Below are 5797 nucleotides of genomic sequence, written 5' to 3'. Positions count from 1 at the left end.
ATACTTATATAGAATTTACCATCTTAACCATTTTTCAAGTATACAGTTCAGTGATATTAAGTATATTCATATTGTTACACAGTTGTTACCACCATCTATCTCCTAAATTTTATTTTGCAGAACTGAAACTACCTATTAATTCCCCATGCTCCCTTCCCCCAGCCCCTGGTAACCACCATTTTACTTTCTGTCTCTATGAATTTGACTATTCTGGGTACCTCATATAAGTGGAGTCATATAGTATTTGTCTTTTTGTCACTGTCTTATTTAACTTTGCATTATGTCCTCAAAGTTCATCCATGTTGCAGCATGTCAGAATTTCTTTCCTTTTGAAGGCTGCATAATATTCCATTACATGTATATACCACATTTTGCTTATCCGTTCATCTGCTGATGGACACTTGTTTTAGCCACTGTGAATAATGCTGCTATGAACATGGGTGTACAAATATTTCTTCAAGACCCTGCTTTCAGTTCTTTTGGATATATACCCAGAAATGAAATTGCTTGATCATATGGTATATGGTCAGGCCAGTCAAGATGGCTGTTCTCTTGCTCTCTGTACATCCCCTGCTTGACCAGGACCTGCTTCACCTACACCCTGCTCACATGACTGGCCTTCCTATGTACTTGCCCCTGGCCCCAGCTTGTGATAGCTTATCAAAGGGTTGGTGAGGGGGATGTGCTCCTCTACTGGTTTCCCTGGTAAATACTGAGCCCACCTGACATCAATTCTCTTATAACTGGTAATCTCCTATTCCCCCCTGGGAGGGAGCAAAGACTGACACTGCTTCCTGTCTGCCGTCTGCTGCACACGGTTGGGTGTTGCTCCAGGACCTCACTTCAGACATGTAAGCTCCCCCATCCATTAAACCACTGATGTCTCTTGCTGACTCCGGGCTCTTTCTTCAGTCTTGAAGCTGGGCCAGCACAGGGCTTGTAGACCTGTTGGGGGCAACCCAACATATGGTAATTCGATTTTTAATTTTTTGAGGATCTGTCATACTCTTTTCTCACAGTGGTTGTATCATTTTACATTTCCAGCAACAGTGCAGAAGGGTTCCAATTTCTCCACTTCCTCATCAACACTTGTTATTTTCTGGGTTTGTTTTTTTTTTTTTTTCACGTAATTGGTGTGAGGTGATATCTCATTGTGGTTTTGATTTGCATTTCTCTAGTGATTAGTGATGTTGAGCATGTTTTCATGTGACCATTGGATACTTGCATATCTTTTTTTGAGACTTATCTATGTTTTTTGGGGGGGCTTATCTATTCCCCATTGTACGGTCAGGCCACTCAAGAGGGCTGTTCTCTTGCTCTCTGTACATCCCCTGCTCGACCAGTGCTTGCTTCACCTATATCTTATGCACATGACTGACCTTCCTATGTACTTGCACCAGGCCCCAGCTGGTGATTGTTCTTATCAAAGGGGTGGTGAGGGGCGTGCCCCTCTACTGGTTTCCCTGGTAACTAATGAGCCCACCTGATGTCAATTCCCTGATAAGTGGTAATCTCCCCTTCCGCCTGGGAGCAAAGACTGCCGCCAAGTCCTGTCCGCCGTCCGGAACCTTGCCTCAGACCTGTAAGCTCGCCCATCCATTAAACCACTGATGTTTCTGTTGCTGACTCCAGGCTCTTTGGTCTTGAAGCTGGGCAAGTACAGGGCTTGTAAGCCTGTGGGGTGCAGCCCAACACCCATTTTTGAATCAGTTTGGTTTTTCTGTTGTTTTTGAGTTTTATAAGTTCTCTATATATTGTGAATATTAATCCTTTATCAGGCATATAATTCGAAAATATTTTCTCTCCATATTCTGTGGGTTGCCTTTTTATTGCTAATACATAGTGTCTTTTGATGCACTACTTTTATGAAGCTCAATTTGTCTATTTTTTCTTTTGTTGCCTGTGCCCTTGGTGTCATACCCAAGAAATCATTGCCAAAACCCAATGCAACACATTTGATTTTTTAAAAAAAATATTTATTTATTTGGCTGTACCGGGTCTTCGTTGCAGTGTGTGGGATCTTTAGGTGCATTATGCAGGCTCTTAGTTGCAGCATGCAGGATCTAGTTCCCTGACCAGGGATCAAACCCCGGCCCCTTGCATTGGAAGCACGGAGTCTTAACCGCTGGACCAGCAGGGAAATCCCAAGACATTTGACTTTTAATTACAGTTGCCACTTCTCTTCCCCTCACCGTTCACCAGGGTGGAACAGATCTCATTTAACTGTCTACTGAACCTATAAAACACATATGTAATTACAGCTTGGGTGTACCTTACATTTCCCCTTTTTATTTTAACACCTCATCACTGTTACATTATCTTTATCTGATTTTTTTAAAGCATTTTTGTTCTGAAGAATATTCCCAGTTATTTTATTACTGTAATTGGTATCACTTTTTAGCTGTTTTCCGGCATCTTAAAGGCATGTATTTCTGTTTTGATTGCTGATTCATGGATTTATTGGAATGCATATGCAGATTGCATCTCTGTGAACAGTTAGTTATTTTAAATATGTCGGAATTGTCCCTAGAAGATTTCCTAAATAAAAGCTGATTCCAATCAATTTACTTAAATTCATTCTGAATTACCTCAGACTCTGTCTTTAGCACATTCAATATTTATGCAATGCATCCTCATGAGTGTTTCAAATATATTGTCTGGAGATAGAATTGAAGCATCCAAAAATAATTAACACAGTGGGCAAAGACAACGAAATGACAAAACTGAAATAGAAGATGCAGATGTACAATCATTTTCAGCATGAAAAGTAACAATCAGTTGAGAGTAAATCTTTCTGGGTTGGAGAGCTGCCACTAGCAGCAGGACTGATGTTTTGAGTTGCAGCATTTTATAAGAAGGACAGAAGCCAGGAGCATCACTGGTATATTATATGATCTGGGTACAGTTATGTTTCTATAATTGATTAGAATTGTCCATGGAGAATGTTCTTTACTGCAATCCAAGGATTTCTTCAATGTTTCAGTTTCTCCAAAGGCCACTTGAAGGGTAATGTGTTTTTAGAGGAATGCATTTTCCAAAGTATCAGAAAATAAGACTGATGTTTTATTGAGATGTCTGTATGATTCTCACTGCTTCTAATATACTATATTAGAAGCCAGCTGCATTTTTCTCCTGCTTATTTTTTGGCTAGAGTTAGCTTTCAGAAGTTGGACAAAATGGTATAAAAATAGTTACTTCTGAAAGAAAAATCAAATATTTGCTTTTAAAAGGAAAGGGTTTAGGTTTTTACTGAATATACTTAAATTGATTTTCATGCTTATACAAGCATGGGAGCAACACAACTCCCAGGGAAATTGAACAGAGTGGGTATTGCTTGCAATATTAAGGAAAGTACATAAATGCTCTCAAGGAAATTTTAGAACTTACTTGAAAATATCATATCACTCTGGGTGCAATATGTCTTACAACCCAAACTCTTGGTCAAAGTGTGAGGTGCCCACAGCTCTTGCTCTCAAAAGCTGTTCTGCTTCCAGAAAGGCCCCTGTTTCTGCTAATTTGGACATCAGAAATGGCCCTGGCAAGGTTGTGAAGTGGTGAAATTTGTCCTCAGAAGCTAGAAGGGGCAGAAATGAGGCAGTCAGACCTCTCCTCCACTGCCTGAGGCTTCTGTCTCCCCTTCACTGTCAAAACACGTTCCCAGGAAGCATCCTCAGAAAAGTTCCACTGAAGTAATACCCATTCCCCTATGTGTGCTGAGCTACAACTGAAAGTGTGCATGCATTTGCGTTTGGAGAGGTGGAAATACTGTAGCACAAAGGAATGGAACACAAGCACATCCCTCTCTGGGCACATAGATTTGATTGTTTCTGGTGGGAGTAGCAAAGATGAGGTGGGCTCTTAGCCTATTGTTCACTGACATATAAAATCAATCCTGCAGACAAGGTGATTTATAATTTATCACCTTAGACTTTCATTTACATCTCAGTTCCTCTTTATAGTGCTGTATCATTTTCTAAGCATTTTCACATAAATGATTAGTTCAACAAAATCGGTAAACACTTGCTGTGCCACAGCAATGAAGATGGCTGCCTTTCTCATGATGGAGCCAAGTACTCTGAGAGGAAGCACAGGCAGGTATGACCACTGTTCTGTAGGTGAGGAAATGGGAAGAGAAGAGAGCTGATCAGATATATTGTCCTAAAATCTTCCAATATGGGGTTGGATCACCAAATACAATACAGGGGTAAGAGGTAATGAGAGGATAATAACAACAAAAAACCCCAACCCCAAACTGCTTCTCTTGATACAGCAAATGCAGTTTTCTTTCTAACCCATATCTATTCCTTCCAGATCTCTGGTAAAACTGTGTTGTGATAGGAAATAGAGCATCTTTTCTGATACCCAGCTAAATAACATAGGTAAAGATGCACATTCCTGGTCTACTGCCCACAATTAGGCCATTTCTGTATTGTAATTAGACAAGCTTATTTGAAAGCTCAGTTGAAGATATTGGCATTCTTTGTCAGAATGACTATCAGACATTTTCATGTGGATTCAATTTCAGATACTTAAAGAAGTATGCAGTGACATGTCTCTAGTGTGGAGTTGGGTGGAGAGACAGCTATGATGTTGAGGCAGATAATGTTTGCTTAATGAAGGTCTCCGTTGGTAGGCTGGCTATGCATTATTTCATAAACGCCCTGTGAAGTTTTGTTGTTGTTGTTCCAATTCAAACTTTCCCTTCTGTAATTTAAGTCGATTTTATGTGTTGTTGGTCCACTTTGGTTAGAACTGACACATCCAGATGAATTTTTTCCCTGTAGAGAGTTACTTTTAGAGAATATGCACCAATTCTGATGTATTGACGTGAAAAACTTTTGCAGCTCCCTTTTCTAACTGTCTTTGGTGTTTCACTTTTATGGCAGTCAGCATTACTCAATGTTACTAGCCATCTCACTTGCAGGAATTATTTGGTTATTTCAGAAGCTGCATTCTCCTCTGAAATGGTGGCACCTTCAGGCTATTTGGGAAGATGGGCTATTGGCTGTAGGGAGTTCCAGAACTGGTGAGAGCAATCCACATCCTGCAAGGTGCAGTATTTTGATATCAAGAGCCAGCTGTACTTGGATGAAAGTTCAGAAATAAAATTCATCTTAGATCAGCCCTGTGATCTTCAAATCATTAAAAACTCCTTCCAGTATAACTGGAATCAAAGGGTACAATCATTCAAGTTGATTATACTTGCTTTCAGTGGACGGGATGGCACCTATGGGATTTATTTAACAAGTGCAAATAAAATCAAGAACAGACGAATAATAAACTTAATAAGTAAGGAAACATGGGTTTGGGGATTCAAAGAACTTTTAATTAGAAGGAGGTGCTCTAATTCTTCTTAACCAAAGGTGGATTGATTTACAGTCCATTATGTTCTCCAGGAAGTCTCCATAAGGAACTGCTTAATATTAGAGACACAGTATTACCCGTGAAAAATTCAATCAAGTGCATTTAAAAAATATTCTCTGAATTGCAGGCCAGTTGAAGAGTAACAATAAAAATTTAAGCATCTATTCAGATGTGGCTGTCAGGGCCCAAAGCTTGACCTTGGGTGGGACTAGACTCAACATCTGATTAGCACCCCAAGATCTTTCTCAAATTGGTATGCAAAAGACTTGGGAAAGCAACTCATGCAGCTCAATATCCAAAAAATAAACAATCCAATCCAAAAATGGGCAGAAGACCTAAATTGACATTTCTCCAAAGAAGATACACGGATTGCCAACAAACACATGAAAGAATGCTCAACATCATTAATCATTAGAGAAATGCAAATCAAAAC

The sequence above is a fragment of the Physeter macrocephalus genome, chromosome 10, assembly GCF_002837175.3.
Source record: "Physeter macrocephalus isolate SW-GA chromosome 10, ASM283717v5, whole genome shotgun sequence".
NCBI classification, from domain to species: Eukaryota; Metazoa; Chordata; class Mammalia; order Artiodactyla; family Physeteridae; genus Physeter; species Physeter macrocephalus.
Note: the sequence above shows the minus strand (reverse complement) of the source record.